Here is a 19,244-nt window from a genome sequence, read left to right as displayed (position 1 = left end):
ATAATAAAATATTTGAGAACTGAATGAGAATAGTATTCAAAATTAATAAATAGGAGTTTCTTTTTTATCAAAGTAGTATACATTTATTTTTAGGTACATGTTTTGATTGATAGTTCCAGGTAAATTAAATAAAGTTTTAAATCATTTATAGTACAAAATATTTTAGGTTGCATTTGTTAAATTGCTAATTTATTATAATCACTCAATATACATAATTAGAACCTAACTTCTAATTCATTAGAATCCCTCATTAAACATTATTAGTGCCAGAATACATTTAGGTAATTACTAAAGTAAATTGAGGCACTACGTGAATAGTGTGAGCTTATTTTTTGTGTTCATCAGACTTTTGTATAACACTACATTTTAGTAGGAGGTTAACAAAATTATGGAATGGAATATATGCACGCAGTTTGGATCAGTAGATTTGGTCAAAAAATATTTTTATATTATTTTTTTCTTTTAACGATTAACCAACTGAAAGATAATTTTAGAAAGGGCCTCTTTCCTTCTGAATAAATAGTTATGTCTTTAATGAGACAATCATAAAAATACATACATAAAGGCTCATTTTGTTTTCATGGAGCGTAACGTAATTTTTTAGTACTATTTTAGAGACTTGAATCAAAGGACTTTCTATATTTTAATCAACGAAAACATAAGTTTTTTCTAACAGCAAAAGATAGTAAAAATAAAATTAATAAAATATTTAATAAATTTTCCAAAGAAGTTGTTCGGAAATTTCCGTATTTTTTTTGTTAAGTTTCTTTGATTAGTCAGATAGAGTTAGTATTACATTTACTCCATCTGATTCTCCTTGTTTGTCCATATACATAAAGCATATTTTCTTCTCTAGGAACGACCGGGGCACAAACCTACGCATACTGAGTTCAAGAGAATAATTTATCCCTTTTGCGCTGTTCATTCAGCTACATTGTTTCATTTAAATTAGTAAGGCGAAAGTACCGGGCCACCCACAAATTGATAGTAATGTAGATCTTTTCCATTGTAGGAAAATTTCTGAAGTTGATTGCACCTGTGGATGTATCAGTTTCAAGATTTTGACGGTCTCTCCTATGTCTGAATGACTTTAGGTAGTACCCAAAATCTAAGATACTTGACATAAAGTGGGAGAGAAGAATTGTACTGCTGAGTTTATGGAAGGATCTTAACGAATTAATCTCCTAAAAAGGGGTTGAGTGACGTTGGTTTAACTTACAAAAACGAATAGACTAATATAATTCCATGCATACATTGTTGCTGATAATACCAAAAATGTCCCAAATTTTTTGGTACATCTGATATCCAAAAGAATTGAATGATAAAAATAATATGTTTCTTGCAGCCCATGACTTAAGTGGGTCCTCTTCGGAACAGCCATAACAAACCCTCAACTGTACAAAATCTCTACGTTTATTGCGTCTGTGTATATATGACTCAAGTTCTTTAATTGAAATAAGTGATGAAACGATTAATCTGAATCGGGTGTTTTTTCCACAATCGGAAGGGGCATCTGGAAAAAGTTTTAATTTGAGATTCAAATTTTAATACATTATTATTGATACTAGGAAAACTGCTATGGAGAAAATTGCCAATTAGGAAAATTCCCCGTATTTCTTCAAACTTCATGATGAATAATGGAACATAATAAATTCGCTTTATTATTCATGAAAAACATCTGAACATTTCGTTGGTTCCATCCTCTAAGGGAGTACATTCAAGTCTGAGTCATATTATTCCATTACAATTTCCTTGCAATTTTTTTAATTCAATCCAATCTTCTCTGAAATGGATCGAGGATTGCTAAGGAGGGGGGGATAAATAGTTTAGGCCCTCTTAACAACTTAGGAAAAGGGTAATCTATTACATCTCTGAGTATTACGGAGTGATTCTCAGCACTGACTATACACCAAGGACCCTGCGAGAAATGAAAGTTGTATTATTGCCAAAATCGGGTAAAGATAACTATATCTCAGCAAAATCATTTAGACCAATCAACCTCTCAAACTACATCCTTAAAGGCCTCGAAAGAATTGTACAGTGTAGAGTAAAAGAAGTTATCCCTAGACTTGACTCGCACATACTTGAAAAAAAGGTCTATCAACTGAAACAGCCTTATCACAAGCAACAAATTTAATCGAAAAATCCATCTATCCGAAAGCGTACACACTTGCACTTAGTTTTGACTGCACATGTGCGTTTGATTAGATACATATTCACAACAAACACAGTAATGACAAAGCTGATAATGCCAGAGAGTATCAAATTTTTGGTATAGGGACCTTCCCAACAGACGACCAGTCATGGCTGAATTAAAAGGTAAAAAAAATAAAAACATCAATCCAACGCCCTGCAGTTATCAAGCGGGAGATTTATCAATAGTGTGTGGAATATAACTATGGATACCCTCTTGCCCGAGTTTAAAGCAGGTGCAGTCGCAAGTGGTAGGTTATCTTTGTATTAATATGTGGTAAACATCCTAGTACCCTTGTCAATGGGATGCAGGATGGTATAAATTTGGTTCTGGAATGGGGGGAAAACAAATCCTTCAATCCATCAAAATCAAGTGCTTTAGTCTTCTCAAAAGCATATTAATTAAGATTTAAATACTCTCCATAATTATATATGGATGGAAAAGCTACGAAATATGCAACACAAATGAAGTACCTATGTGTGGTGTACAATTTGATTAACTACTCATTTGGACTGAACACCTGAAAGAAAAATGCTGCGAAGTGTTTCTGTATATGGAGCATGGCAAAGTCAGTCAAGGGTTACCCTCAAAGAAAGTTCTCCGGCTCTTCAAAAATATGATCAGACCAATCATCACCTATGAGAGTCTTGAATGGTTGCACTCCGTTACTGCAAAAAAAAGGTGGAATAAGAAAATTAACCACTATTCAGAGAAAAACACTCTTGGGTAGGACTCAAATACTTGGATCAACACCAACAACAGGAATACAGGCAGTGTTGGGCATCACTCCCCACGACCTCTACCTACAAGCACAAGCAAGGAAGTCTTGATGGAGAACAAGGTATATTTTCTTTGGGACACCTGGGATAACGTTGGTGATCTTTCAAAGTGTTGTGGGCATCCTTTCCTTAGCGATAACATACTTTATCAAGTTGAACTGAATAAAGTAGTGACTGTATCCCGGCAAACGTATCTGGGCCGACAGCCGTCAAGTTGAACACCCTGATACAGTTATATATACGGACGGATTCAAAGATGAGAAAGGCAATACAAGAGCTGGATGGGATATCCTTCGAGGTGACATGTCAATTCATCAATCATCAGCACCATTAAATAGGGTAGCATCGGTCTTCCAAGCAGAAATCATCGCCAACCCACAATCAGTAAGAGCTCTTCTTAACCAAAACAAAGTATCAAAAAAACGTAATAATTCGATTGGATTCTTAATCGGCAATTGCTCCTATTCTAAATCCTAAAAAGTGATACAGTTAAAAAGTGCAAATAAAAATTAAACATTGGAAAATGTGAAATAAAAATATATCTCGATTGGTGCAAAAGCCATTCAGATATTTTTAGGAAACGAATTTACAGTCTATCTTGCAAAGAGTGGTACTGAAAGTCAAAATATTTTTTGCATTGGAGCTCCTCACAGCTACATACAGAAAGGTGGTGGGTGACTTCTTCTTCGAAGTTTGATGCAACAGATACAGGGAAGATCAAAGAATGAAACATACACATCACATGTTGATGAAACCAAAACAAAAGAAAAACTTTCACATCACAGCATAAACTTACTTGTTCAAGCCTACACATGTCATGGGCCATTTTTGGACCACCAGAGCCAATGAAAAAATACAAGTGTAATATGCAATATTTGCATGGAAGAACCACAAAGCACATACCACTTTATTAAGACATGTCCACCGCCCTCATATGAGTGATACCAAGCCATGCAAGAAGAGGCTGAATATCTTCGTATTCTTAAATTTATGAAATGTACAAAAATGAAAGAAATTATTGATAATAACTATAAAATTAAGTAGGACTTAAAATCAATTTCTGCTGTAGTACATATGTATCCCCTTTTGTGTGGTCGTGTTTTTGTCATACGTATGTATAGTTTTGTAATGTAAGTATATTTGTTCTATTTTATAAGGCATATATTTATGTTTTGTAGTAAACAGCAATAAATTCTTAACCAACAAACAAAAAAACACACACACACAAATCAGCCCCCCCCAACGTAAAAACGACACAGGGAGGAGGGACATCGCCCCTTATATGGTAGTTGAATTGTAACCAACAACTAGTTACACATACTATACACAATTGGCATAGACTCAAAGTTACACTATTTAAGTTTGAAGGAAAGTCCTAAAAAAAATCCTTCGTTGTGAAACTGAACATTCACAGTGTTAGTTTTTGGGGTTAATAAGATTTAATGTTTATTTTCATTTGTTAAAGTGTTAGAACTTCATTTATGCTTATAAAGTATTCATTATTGTTCAAGAATTTTGATGATGAATTAAGGAGAGTTATATGAAAAACGGACTATAGAAAATCCCAGTTCACTAACAATTTTTTTTACACCTGGATATCATACTTTGACACTCCAATCTATAAATTGTTATTTATAGATTGGACCTACTTATAAAAAAAAAATATATGTTTTATGGTAAAACAGTTTTTTTGTGTGTTTAAAGGAATGACGTATTGTGTTAAAATACAGGCTTTTTATTTCATATGTCCTTGTATGTACATAAATACAATCGTAGTCAAGGCATTAAATATGTTTTTTTCTTCTTAAATACATGCATAGATACATGTATGAACAGACATGTCGTACAAAAAGTAGTATATTGTTACATATGAATTTGAAGAGTACAAATGGGAGGGGGAGGGGGAGGTAGAATAAAGACAATGAGTTTATTTAACCATAGATACATCAATGACAACGTCAGGATCGTACATGCATAGATTATATTCTCTACATATGTATAAAAGCATTCAAAACAGAGAGAGATAGATAGATCAACAACAAAACCATATCTCTGAAACATCAAAAACTCATATACAAGATGGGGATTTTAATTCGAGAATAAGCTTAGACCTCTATATCTTGGCAACAATCATATCTATTGTTAGAAAAGTGTGCTCATAAGATTAATCTTGAACAAAACGGTATAAGAAAAAATATATAATCCTTGATATTTCTTTGGAATACGAACGCATTCTAGACATTAAGTGTGCTTCCGTGCTCGGAGCACACCCAAAGACACAAATAGGTTAAATTGATATTAACATGTAAGAATTCTAAATTTGTTCAGTTTTTTCAGATCAGGTTGTTCGAACCACATTTATTCTGGGAAAAACATCATTTTTAAGGCCTTCAAGTTTGGGCACAAGGAAATGTGGATGTTAACCTATTGTACCTCTTGAAAAGAGAATCCCATAAATATGACATAATACTGATGACTCCTTAGTAATGTTCTATTATCGAGGCAGTAGCTAACATGGGGAAGGAGTTCCTCATCAAGGCCTGTGCTAGATTGGAGACTGTGTTTGAAGCTAGAGCTATTTGGTTCGAGTGATTGACTTTACTATGAACCCATTCATGTAAAAGCTAAGGATTTATTGTATGTTTATTATCCTTAAACTTTCTGGATTTAAAATCCCCACTCTTTATAACTTTTTCAGCTCTCAATTTTCTACTTTTATTTAAATTTATTAGTGTAGTTAATGTTTATAAGGTGTTAGCTTTCTGTTCTATTAGTTTGATTACTAAGTTCAGGGCCTCTGCACAATCATACAGCCATAAATATTTACATAGTTTGTTTGTTTATAAAAAAGATTTCTAAACCAAGTGCAGAAAAGGAACAACGTAAATCAATATTTATTAAAATAGTTGACTACGCGATATCTTTTGGTACACTAGGAGAGTTGATCATACTTGAATATTACTCTATAAATAACAATGCAAGTCCAAAAATGCATCCTTTTAACTTAACTAACATGGCAAGTGCCGGCAAGGAAGAAAAAGTTACAAACGTCATGAAGGATAGTGATAAAAAATGAATAATTGTCAACTGTTAGTTTGAGGATCTGAATATGGTCATGCCAAACTCATGAAGCTATTTAAAATTAAAAGAAATTTTGGAGATTTATAGGTACTGCATTATCAAAGTTACATGATAACGTTTTATTGAGTATAGAGGGAACAATAACTTTGGTTCGAAACCCAAGAATATTAAGGATTTTGGAGGACACAGCCAAGGTAAACTATCCAAAAGAGGATGGAGGGTGGTGGGTGATATAAAATTGGAAGACTTACAAAATGATGGGCTCATTTAGATAAGTGCATATACAGTTTTAAGAAATGCCCTGTTGGTTTATCCCAAAAGACCTATGAATGCATTTTCGATTAACTAAAAAGTATGTCGAAGGAGAGGATCAAAAATAGAATTACTCCACTTACCTCATCTGCTTTGAGGCTTATTGTAAAAATTCAGGAATATATGGGGTAATAATAAAAGGTGCTTATGTGATGCTAAAAAGCATTCAAAGCCCTCTGATTGCCCCTTACGCATGCCTAAAAAATTGGTTCAAAAGAACGGTACAAGTATTTCAGGCTGAGTGAGTACAAAAAAAGTGTACAAATTGGAAGAATGAAACTTCGACCATATTCGATCATTGTTGCGGAAGAGGATATTTACTTATCTGAGGACTTAACGAGAGCTAATATTGTTAAGCTAAAATTTGTGTTTATAATTTACAGACTTTCATTTCACTGACAAGAAACCACAACATTATTATTATAAGGTTGTTACTTGCAACTACCGAGCAATCAATTGGATACAGGAGATGAAGCTTAGTTTCTTTAAGACCAGATATATAAGTAGTAACCTACGTTTAACAAAATTAACATTTCATTGAGGGAAAAGTTTTTACATAGTACACCCTGAATCTGAACAAGCGTTTCGACCCTTGTTTTAAAGCTTTGCTTAATGTCGTATAACACGAAATATATGTTGTAAAGTTGTACACCATTTCCACATATTAAAGGAAAGATAGCCCACTATTAGGGAAAATTGGCTGACTACCAACACATTTTGAAGGCCGTTTTCTTTCTTCTTTCTTTGGGAAAAGGTTGAGAGATGGAATGAATATAGCTGTTTGAAAAAGAAGAGACATTTCAAGTAGGTTCTTTTTCTTAAATAAATAAATTGTAAGAAGAGAAAAAAGGCTTTCTATTCCACACATTGTTGTAAAAAAAAAAAAGGACGCATTAATAATATATGTTCATTCATTATTCATAGGCACCTAATATTTATGAACAGAGCCTGGATAATCCTATATCACCAAATATACTAACAAAATGAATTAAGAAAATATGTACAGTGGATAATTGATGTATTTGATACCTTGCCCCATTTTGACAAAGACAAAGCGCGGTATATATTTTTAATGGTGGGCTAAATGGGGTATATTTATTAATAAGACAAAGTTCGTCTGTCTATACATTTATCTGCCGATGATAAATTTTGAGTGTGCGGTGAATATATATTGGAGCAGCATGGCTACTTGATCTTTAAGACAACACTGTAGCAATGCACATATGTAACACTCATTACTTCATATTCCCAAACAAAATATATAATTCAAAAATTAATTTAATATAACAATAATATATATTTGATAGTAACAAGGGCTTATAAATTTTAACGCAAGACGGAAGTAATAATAATATTCTACAAAAAGAAGAAATTTAGTATCTGTGTTTGCAATTTGGAGTAATTTTTTAAGAGCATCCCTCAACTAGAAATCCATACATTATGATTTAAATTCAACTATGCTTATTTCAAGTTCCATGGACGCAGAATGACTCGTTGCAGACCCGTACTGAGTGAGGGATTTCAAAAGGTGGACATTCAATGGAGCCCTCGGAGCCAAACCAAACAAAACAAAATCAAATCCTAGTGGCCAGGGGTATTTCAGCTGGGATATCGTAGCCAGGGATTTCTCCCCGCTCATACACTCGATATCGATCCATTTTTTCCTCGAGAATAGTCCAGGCCAAACTTTTTTATAGGTCTGAGTTAGTTTGGTACAATAAAAATCATAATGGTTTCAGACCAGTCGAATAGTTTTATACCTTCCACTATCTGTGTAAGTTATAAGGTATTTTACTTAGTTTATAAATTATTGATGTGTTGATATATATCATAATTGGATAGTTAATAACTATGCAACCGAATTCTTTTTATAATTTTTTTTGTTTATTTTATAAAAAAATAAGACTGACCTTGATTTTAAATTATAAATGTCCAGATTTTGATAAAGTGCAAGATATATCTAATATCCTGCTGTAAAAAATATGAGAGTTGGGCTTTCAAAATCAATTCCCTTTGTACTTTTTCAATGGGCTTGATAAAATTTTACATTCCCTTTTTGACAGGAACTCTAAAAATATACCCGATACTCTGGTCGAGGAAAAGGCACTGGCCTTCTGTGTGTCACTTTTGGTTTTATTTATACAATCAATGCTTCAACTAAACCATTGGTTATGGGTCTGAAATATATTCGAATAAAAACCATTTATAAAAATAATTTTTTTTAATAAGAATTGTAATGTTTTGAAGGATAACTTAATGATTGAAACTATATTAGATGCTCGATATCTAAATGATTTACTTTTTTAGATGAAAATTACTAATTAAAAAGTACTCTATAACTCATTTGAAAATTTAAGCCTTCATTATTCCTAAACACATGATATTAGAGTAATTTTATATATATATACCAAAATTAAATTATATTAGGTGTTATTTGTAAATAAAACATTATGAGACATACAAATTTGAAGTTGTACAGAGCTATGTTTGGACATAATATTTGTAATATATATTTTATTCAATTTTACTCTATGCCTAACCATTGTATAAAAAATCTTAACAGTTTTTATTCATACATGCCCATATCAGAAGATTCTATGAATTAGTTTTATTGTATTTTCAAATCGAAAGATCATTTTTCGTGTATCAAATATCTATGCCCCAAATTTTATATGAAGAAAACCAAGATATTATTTATACTCCAAGGAATAACCTGACATATATTTTTTCAGAATTGACAAATATAATGTATGTTTATTTGGTTATAAAATATATCAGCCTAGGTAATATTATGAATGTCAAATTAAAATTACATTTTGAATGAGTATTGTCGGGTAAAAAAGTAAAAAGATGTGGTAGATTTGTGAAGAAGGGAGATACTAAAGATATAAACTATCATGGAACTGGAAACAAAATACCAAGATACGTTATAATTAAACTTGTATTATCCAAAAAGATATGATATCCAAACCTGCTTCGGGTACTCCAACTTTTAAGGATTTAAAAAAGATTCAAGGGATTTTTTGGATCTTAAAGAGCTTATAGTATTACATAATCCTAGTTTAAAAAAAAGAAGATATTAAATGTAGCATCTCTATTAGTGCTTGGAGCGACATCTACATAAACTTTTGCATGGTGCACGCTGTTACACTTGCAACTTTTCTCATAAAAAAAATAAAAAAAAATAACGAAAATCTGTTGTTAGTGAGCCAATTCTTTCAACTATGGAATTATTATATAATAAATACTAATAATTGTTAAAGCTTAAAAGGAGCTTATTCTAAGTCAAACAATCAAAGTTCAGAACATTGATTCAGAGAAAAGAAGTACAAAGCAGTATCAGCTGACAACAAAATACACAGTATATTTCTGTGTTAGAGAAGAAACGCGGTGCTTGTGATCATTCCGTACGCCGTTACATCTCTAACACAATTAAGCTCTTATTAAGCTGTGCATAGTTATCAATTATAATAGATAATAATTATGTTCTAATATAAATATCATTGGATCATTCATTGTTTCAGAATCTGAATGTTTGGGTATCCAAACTATACTCGAATGTTTACATCTATAGATACTATCCAGATTCTAAAAAATGTACATCCGTCCAATGGTTCATTTTCTCATTTTTGGAGATTGATTCAACATCAAGATCCTTGATCTCCTCGTAAGAGCCCCCCAAAACTTCTGGTGGAAAGTATCTGGTGATATGGTAGGTTAGCGTCGCTATCATTATATATGCCTTCTCTTCGTCTTCTACAATCTCGTATGTCCTGAAGATTGAATCCACTCTAGCGAATCAGATTTCCACGTCCTCTTCATCGAACTGAGGAAGGCGTACCTCTGTGATTCGAGATCGTACCGATCTGGGACGGGGCGTGTTGGAGGATTTGAAGCATACGCCTCCTCCACAGTAGAGAGCTCTGAAAAAAGTTCCTCTGACCTAGTTATTGGCATTGTGTTCAAATGTTTGGGTCACCATTGATGAGGTCTACACAGGTTGGTTATCTTACTTCAACTAACTTTATTAGAGCCTTTCTATGAGACATGTTATTAGGTATAAACAAGAAGAGCTCTAGGATGTCCTCATATATATTGTCTCCTTCTCTCTGATTAAATATAGTTTTTAGGTACTGAATGTGTCAAAGGGTTCAAACAATTCAAACCCATTTTTATCGAAAACCAATATAACTACCGATACACAATAATAAAAAAATATTGGTCGTTGCTTTGTTTTATTTTTTTTATGACCGTTGTTTAACGCACCTATATTCAGTAGTGAAGATTTTTAGTATATTAAAATGTTTAATTAACACACTTAATCCTTTAAATTAATAATTTATAATTAGTATCGAAATGAATGTAAGTAATTTGTCATAATTATTCATTAGAAGTTGAAATTATCGCTATTATCCGGTGGGATATAATATAATATAGCTTATTTAAATAGTAAAGATGTATATAATATGGTAACATATTTATCATTATATATATATATATATGAGTCATTTTTACCTAATTTTAAGCAATGGCTGTAAAGAAAAAAAAAAGTTTCCAAATTGGAGGCACAAAAAGGGCTATTGTGCCTCCTCTTTGTTCATTATTTTAATAAATCCTTGTGTTGAAATACATTTTTTTGCCTATCTATTTCGTTTATTGTTTACAAAATTTATAATAAAATAAATTGTATATAGTCTTTTCACTCAAATAATCTCATTTTAAATGTAAAAGAGTCTACTCTTTAAATCAATAATTCATTTTCTCCCCAAAGTCATATAAAAGGCAGCTGATATTAACAAGTGTTTTAATCAGTGATGCATAAAACATGTACCGTGGGTGTGTAAAAATAAAAGAAGCCTGAAAATAAACGTGGTAATCCTGACAATTTGACCAATGTTTGAAAGTCATTACGTTTTACTATATAAAGTTGCAGTAAGCTATGTTGATTCTGAATTCTTCTCTGTGTACTTACATTTATAATTCCCGAAAAAACCATCATTATTACTCTCATTCTTTGATGACCACAATCAGTAGTTGGTTTTGGTTTATTTTATGTTGAAAGTAAATTATTTTTGCGTGATAGATTGTTGATTTAAGAAGTAACAATACACTCAAACGTGTGCAGCATATTTTTTTTTTTAAAGGAGAAAAACGAGACTATTTGTATAAAATTTTATGGAAACGATATGTAAAAATTAATAAAATATCGCAAGCGTTTAGGTCAACTCAGTCAAAAAACAAAATAAAAAAAATGTGTTGTACTTAATATGGAAAAAAAATTGTGCATTTAAAACTGCCCTGGGGAAAGTTGCCCTGGAAAAAAATTGCCAGTTAGGAAAGTTGAATGGGAGAAAAATTGAAAGTATTTTGTTACAACTTCATGATATATAATAACTTATTATAAATTACAAATTTAAAGCAAAAACAATTATTGATATTGCTATTGAAATATGAATAATGTTATTTATATGTACCGTAGAATCCAATTAAAAGAGTTAAATGGTGTAAAAACACAGAAAAAATGAGGTTTGAAATTTGCAAACCGAGTGATAAAAACTATTTTTTTGTAATTGGAGGGGCACCTTGGATGTATTGGAGGAATTGGGGGTAGGTTTCAAGGATCCAAGGGTACCCCGAGTACCTCGCACAACTCGAAGGCTTCAAACTATTTTTTGGTATTAAACCGGTTCCTTGGATGTATTGGCTGAATTGGCAATTGTTTTTAAGGATCCAGGGGTACCACAAGTACTCGCCCAACCTGATAGCATGGAACTATTTTTTGGTATTAGAGGGGTTCCTTGAATGGATTGCTGGTAGTTTTTAGTAGTCCCACACTATCCCTAGGCCAATCCGATGGCGGAGGGTATTTAACCATTTTTTAAGAGGCCCTAAACTATATATCCAAGTGCCCTTCTTACTAATCCTCTCGATCCATTTCTTAGAAGATTGGACTGAATTAAAAAAGTTGCAAGGAAATTGTTTTGCAAATAATATTATTCACATTTGAAAGTACTCCCTTGGGGGATGGAACAAACAAATATATTTATATTCCTTTTTTTCCATTAATAATATTAAGGTAATTTATAATGTGTTATCATGAAGTTTGAACAAAATACTAGGAATTGTCCTCCATGGCAATTTTCTCTAGGGTAATCTTCTACTGACAATTTTCCCCTTGGCATTTTTCCTTGTACAAAAAAAAAGGATGTGAATTTAGAGCAACGAGCTAAAGTACTCTCCGGCAGATCAAATCATATATTATTTTTTTCTGAAGCTGTTTATTTTTTTATTTTTGAGGAGAGAACGTCTAATTATTGAGTCAGTAGCTAAATGTGGATGTGCTTATAAAAACAGAGAGTAACACTGAGGATTGATTAATAAGTAGTAATGTACATCGTCAGTATTTCTGAGTTGGAACGATTTTTTGGAAGGACTCATCTGAAGATTGAATGTTCTATTTATCAGCTGTTGTCATTATTATTTAATTCTTAATTAGTGATCTTCTTTTCCTTTTACATTCAAAACTTGATTGAACATTCCTGCCTGGTCATAAGAGACGAAGAGTAAGACTCACGATGTTTTGCGGATTTATAACTGTAAATCCTTGTTGAACTCAGAGTAAATTGAGGATTGACATCGGAGTAATTCGTGTTTATTTCCTTCTCCCATCCTCTCTTGTCACAACTGATTGTAGGTGATCTAATCAAAAATCTTAACAGCTAAGCTGGAGCAGATTAGCTGTCACGATTTAAGATACAATACATTCTTCAAATTGTCAAAGTTACCGTGATGATTTTTTGTTTTTTTAACATGTCCAAAATACACACGATTTTCATAACTATATATGAGTTACATTTTATATTATTGATGCAAAGTTATCAATAACTAGTCATATTATATATAGAGTTGTATAAAATATGACGTAGAACGGGGTGTGGAAGCACATCGCTCGCAGTCAGATATGGCTCACTGACATATTTTATATCAAAGTAATGATATCGTTAAAAATATTGAAGTACACCAAGTTGATACCTAGGTCAGTTATGTTATCTTATGCTTAATCAGTGCAACTCCATATGACAAAATAAGGGTATATTAAAAAATAAAAAGAGGATCGGCATTGGAGTCATTTTGGTCTATGTGTCTGCTATATAAGAAGGAGGATTTGTGATTATTTCCGTCTTCCACAGCTCTGTACAGCTGATCTACTAAAACGACATGACAGCTACTCTGCTCTCTTTCCAAATATTCTTCAAATTGTTAAGAAATTTTAGCTCTCTTATATTTTGACATACTGACTGCTCATATTTGATACATCTCTAACTTTATACAAACTTATTTACGTACTAATACACCTATTTATTGCCTCTCCAAGCGGACATCAAACTTTTAAGTTAATCAACCAAGTTGTATGTATACAACTCTTGGGCATATCTATTTTCATGCAATTAAATTAAGTGAAAATAATTTTTTCCTCCAATGTCTAATAATTTTCTTCAAAAAGGCAGTAGAAAAAAAAAAAAAAATTTAAAATTCATTGCACGTGTTAATAAATTTTATCTGTTACATAATTTTAGTAAATAGCAAAACATTGAATTCAATTACTTATGTGTATGAACTTAAACCTAATTTTAACTGTATAATTTTTGACCACAGGGCTATTATAAACACAGTAAATGATTATGTGACTTTTTAGTTTATGTTATTAAATACCTAAAAGGATGTACAAATTTTTACTTTTACAAGAAATCCATTAAATGAATCACATTTTCCTTCCAATTGAGAAAAAAAAACTTTTTACAGAGACATTATGTCATTAAAAAAGTTTTTAATGGCCTATTCAATCTCATTTATATTTTTTAATATATATATCATTTTTTTAATTATGTATATTACATAGTATTTTATCTTGAGCAATTTGGTTTATAAATTATATTAAAACAAATGAAAAAAGTTGAATATCTATTATTTTCTCATTTTCAGTAATATTTTCCTTGACAAAGATAAGCTATAATTATTTTTCTCAAAATTGACAAAATTTACTTGCATTTTTTAACGACGATTTATTGTCAATTCCTCTCAAAAAAGGTTCTTATTATTCATTTGAGTTCGTTCAAAACTGTACTTAAACCTGCGTTGGTGAATTGGGATATTATAAACTTCCCTATTTACAAAAATGCTTCTTATTCCTTTGAATCTACATTAAATCGTAAAGTCTTTAAGCTATGCTCCTGAAACATTAAATGAAAGAACGGTAATTATTAATTTATCTTAATAATGTCATTTTTTTGCATATTGCAATGTTCTGAATTTTTTTACTCCCGTATAGAGCCCTTTTTGATATTAAGTTATATAAAATTATATATTAAAAAAAGGTAAACAAGAGCTTTTTGTAATTATTGATGAGTTTCTTCAAAATATGGTAATATAATAGATTCATATAAAGAAATGTATATTTTTAGGGGGTGTAACGATGCATCGGTATCGGAATCAGTTCAATACTGCCAATTTCGCTGATCCATCATTATTTATATGGATAATATGACTTATTTGAGCTCATTTTTAAAGACAAACCTACGGTAATAAATCAATAAAATATCTAAAATAGACGACTTTGTTCAGACAAATTCAAAAAAATAAATGGGTATTGTACATAGTTAGATTATACAAATTTGCAGGTTTGTACAGAAAATTTAAATGAAAGTAGCAATTTAGAAATTGCCATTTTTTTAGTGCCTCATACATTTAAATTGTATCATGAGTCGTTCAGGAAGTCCATGATGGTAAAAGATGGATGGATTGATTGGTTTACTCCGAAACCATTAAGTAACATTTAAAGAAATATTTCTTTTTTGTCTGTTTATTAAATAATATTGTTAATTATAAAAAAGTTAAACTTTTTTGTGAAGAGCTCTGGATTTTGAATTTTTTTTTTCAAAAAATTTAATATTGGATATTAAATGTTCACTAGCAAATTGTTTAAAAGCAGCCACAATTGATTGTTACAATAAAAGAATAATACATTTTTTAATATTTTTTTGAAAGTATATAATACGTATTAATTTGTTGCAATATTTATTTTTCTCCTCAAACGGACATTCCTCACTAATCCAAGACCTTTTAGTGCATGACTGTATTTCCTAGGAAAAGTGAGAATGCGTGTCCCGCTACTACCCTTACCATATGTGTGCTAAAATCGAGGATTTTTTATTACAAACCCATTGGGAAAAACTTATGTAAGAATGAAAAGGAGAACAAGGTTGAGGCTCTATCACATACTTCTACATTGATATATCTTTCTATGTTTCATAAGGATTTCCTTTGGCTCTTACAATAGCCTTCAGCCTTGGCATAAAGGCACCACAGTTCTTCTTGATGAAGGCTCTCTTCTCTACTACACCCAAAATGTAATAGTCGAGGAAAAAACAGTCTTTGTACAAACTGTTGACCCATTATGCTTTAACTAATTCAACAATATCTTGCCTCTCTTGACCCAAGTGGCCTGGATTACTATTAAAAGCAATTGTCGATGTAGTTGTAGCCTTCCCCAAATCATTCACATAGCTCATCACTGAAATGGAGAGTCTTTGCGTGCTGCCTCATTGACTTGGCTGGACTACGAGTGAGTGCAGTTTCCACGTTCACGATGATCCCGTTTTTCCACCGTCTACTCCTGCCAGGGGACATCTCAAGGCTCTGAACTGAAGCGTCACAATGCTTTTAATCTTGTAAATACGACTCCAAGTGCACTCTACGACTCTCATGTACCCCTCGACACTCACTTTGGCGTGGAGTAAATCATAACACCTTTGCCTTTTTGCATCCATCTTGACAACTGTTGACATTTGAAAGTTTATGATTCATTGCTTATTAATTTGAAAAGTTTCTAATTTTAATAAAGTAACATAATATTTTAAATATTCACTTTTAAGTAATCCAGATTGATTGAAAGTCAAAGTCCACTATTTTACCTTTCACACTGTATTTCATTCTAATATAAAAAAATAAGTTATGTTTCTGCACCCCGTATTAATATGTGGAATACTGCTTTATAAAAGGCCACAAAAGTCCTCCTCTCTTAAAAAGAAGAACCGTAAAGAATCCCCTAGCAATATTTGTAGTATAAAATATCCAAACGGAGAATAAACTTATACACTTTAATAAGAAAAGGCTTCTAGGAGCTGTTTGCCATATATTGTGTATGCATGTATGCAGTTACAGCTATATTATTTTATGGCAGAAATATGATAGCATGTGCATAAGTACACATTACTTGGGGCATATATTGTACATGCATTATAAAAAAATAAATTTAAAAATATTTTTTTGAGGCAATAACAAAAATAAATTAGTTTTTTACAAATTTAATAAGGATTATATTGTGTGTACATGTAAAAATATTAAAAAGCTGTACATTAGAGATAAAAAATTGCCCTCTTTAGGGGATACACGACAAACTATTTTTTAATTCATGTTTTTGCAATGTCTTTATAATCGTATAAGGGGTTGTGTTAGCGAATTGTATTCGCAAATATACACATATTTTTTATGAATTTACAAGGGTAGAGACTTGGTAAATGTCGTATTTTTAATAAATTAGTTTCTTTTATTATTCAGATGGAGTTAAACTCATAGTGCATTTCAAAGTAAAAAATAACAATAATCAAGCAATTAAAATGATTAATATGTTTTACAATGAGTTTCAAAACCTAACCACTTTTATCTGAATAAATGTCTCTAAAGTGGGCTTTTACATGAAATTAAATATAAATTCAAAAGAAAACAAGTTCTCATTTTTTTTTTGCATTTGCATTTTTACGCAAGATTTTTCTCACAATTCATATCATGAATCTACCATCAAATAATCGTTTAAAATATACAAATACTTTTTTAACATATCCACATCTCATTATTAAATTTTTTTTTGGGACCACTGTCAGTAAGCGAGCCATTGTCAGGTAACAGAGTATCTGTAAAAAGGCAATGTTTTAAAATTTATAAATTTATGACCCAATTAGATTTAGAATGTAAAACTATTTTAAATAAAAAGCTTTCATTCTTGGACCCTACATTATTTTGAAACAGACATTGACTCAACTGCTAAACTTGTTTTCAAGTTCCCAGTCGACATTTTGGGTACTTCTATAAAAAAACACATTTTGAAACTTTATCGTACTGACAAAAAAAAAAAAAAATTTAGTATGAGTAACTTTCAATATATGTACTCGTATTATAACAATTTTTGCTTTCATTATGAATTTTATTCTTTTCTTTTTAACTATCGTTTTAGTAAATTTATAGCTTAATATATAATAGAGCAATTTCGCTTTTTGTGTGTTGATCGTACATAACGTAATAAGATTCCATTTTGCCTTTCAGTTTTTCCTCTTCTTTCAAAAGTCTTTGATGTTTCTTTTATATAACACAGAGATTACCTTCATATGCATACATATTACATACTTAAGCATTTATGTAACACAACAAAGTAGGTACCAAGTGGCCCATTAAAATTTGAGCACTTTGAATTTTAAAATTCAAAAAGATAGAACTTCAACATAATTAATACCCTAAATGGATATGTGTCTGAGCTCATTTAATTCTTAATGTAGCCCCCCTTAGCAGTAATGATGGCTTGTATGTGGTGGTAGAAAATAGTTTTGCAACGGAGGAGATGGTCTTTTTTATTGCCTGTGTCAAAAGGCTACTTCCATCCACTTTTATGATAGCTCTCTTGAGAGTCTGGTGTAAAACCCCAAGATCTCTTGAATAAACACTAAAGAACTTGGGGAGACTGGCCTGGGCTGTTTTCTTTAACTCCTCCTGCTCCAGTTCAGCCTTTTCGACGGATCTTTTCTTCCACTCCAACGTTACAGACTTACTGATGACGTAGATCCTGGTCCTGGAGACGCTGACGGGAATTTATCCAACGTCAACAAGGGCAGTAATGGAAATTCGTCGATCACGGTCAAGTGTTTTCTTCTCGACTTTTACATAAGCTAGAGAGCTTCGATTTGTTTTATTTATGTAACTCATTGCTTATATTCGAATATATCGGAATATGAATTAATTTGAATCACTCAACCTTCATTAATTATTAAATTTGTAAGTGTTTAGATTTAAATGGACCACTTGCTACTCTGATTTAGATAAAAAAAACCTTAGAATAAATATACCAAATGAAAATTAATTACAATACATTCAATTGTAATTTAAAAGCTGCAATGTAGATAATGCAAATGTTTTTTGATTAGTTTTTCAAGATTTTTGGTCAAAATTTAGAAGGAATATTTCATATACAAGTAAAAATATAAAATGATTTTTTATTTTGCCTCCAGGTATAACTCAATTGGTGTGTCTTAGTACTTCTCAAAAAAAAAAAAAAAAGATCTTCAAATTGTCAGGGTGACCACGTTAATTTTCCGTTTCTTTTTTAAGACAAAGCAGTTGTTGCGGGTGTTCTTTCTTCTTTTGTGTTCATTATTTAATTGGTCCTCGTGGTATTAACATGTTCCTCTGAAGTAAGCATGACAGCCTTTCTTTGGTGTGAATTGCTTTAATAATGCATATAATTATATATATATACGTAATATATCAATTTAAATATAATTTTAATATTTTCCCTGGACTAATGCTATTTTTAATGAAGAAAGCTCTTCTCTTTTAAGCAGTAATTAATTTATCTTCATAAATCATCTAAATATTAACAAGGGACTTCATTTAGCAGTAATCTACTTCTCACTCGTGCCTTCTCCTCGCACTCTTTTTTTTCCTTAGAAAAATGTCAACTCTAATTATGCATCAGTCCCATCAGTCATTATTTTCTTTTTCTCCCCCTAACTATCAGTGGTGTATCCTGTTAAAGCATAAAACATGTCCTT

At 31.4% G+C, this 19,244-nt stretch overlaps 1 protein-coding gene across 1 annotated transcript in view; it reads right to left on the bottom strand.

Moving 5' to 3' along the window:
• The window catches only part of Syn2 (Syntrophin-like 2), a 136,548-nt gene that overhangs the window by 51,473 nt on the left and 65,831 nt on the right, over window positions 1-19,244 (bottom strand). The gene's annotated exons all lie outside the window — the stretch shown is intronic.

This window comes from Lepeophtheirus salmonis, chromosome 2, assembly GCF_016086655.4.
Source record: "Lepeophtheirus salmonis chromosome 2, UVic_Lsal_1.4, whole genome shotgun sequence".
NCBI lineage: Eukaryota > Metazoa > Arthropoda > Copepoda > Siphonostomatoida > Caligidae > Lepeophtheirus > Lepeophtheirus salmonis.
Note: the sequence above shows the minus strand (reverse complement) of the source record. Positions and strands in the feature narration are given on the sequence as shown.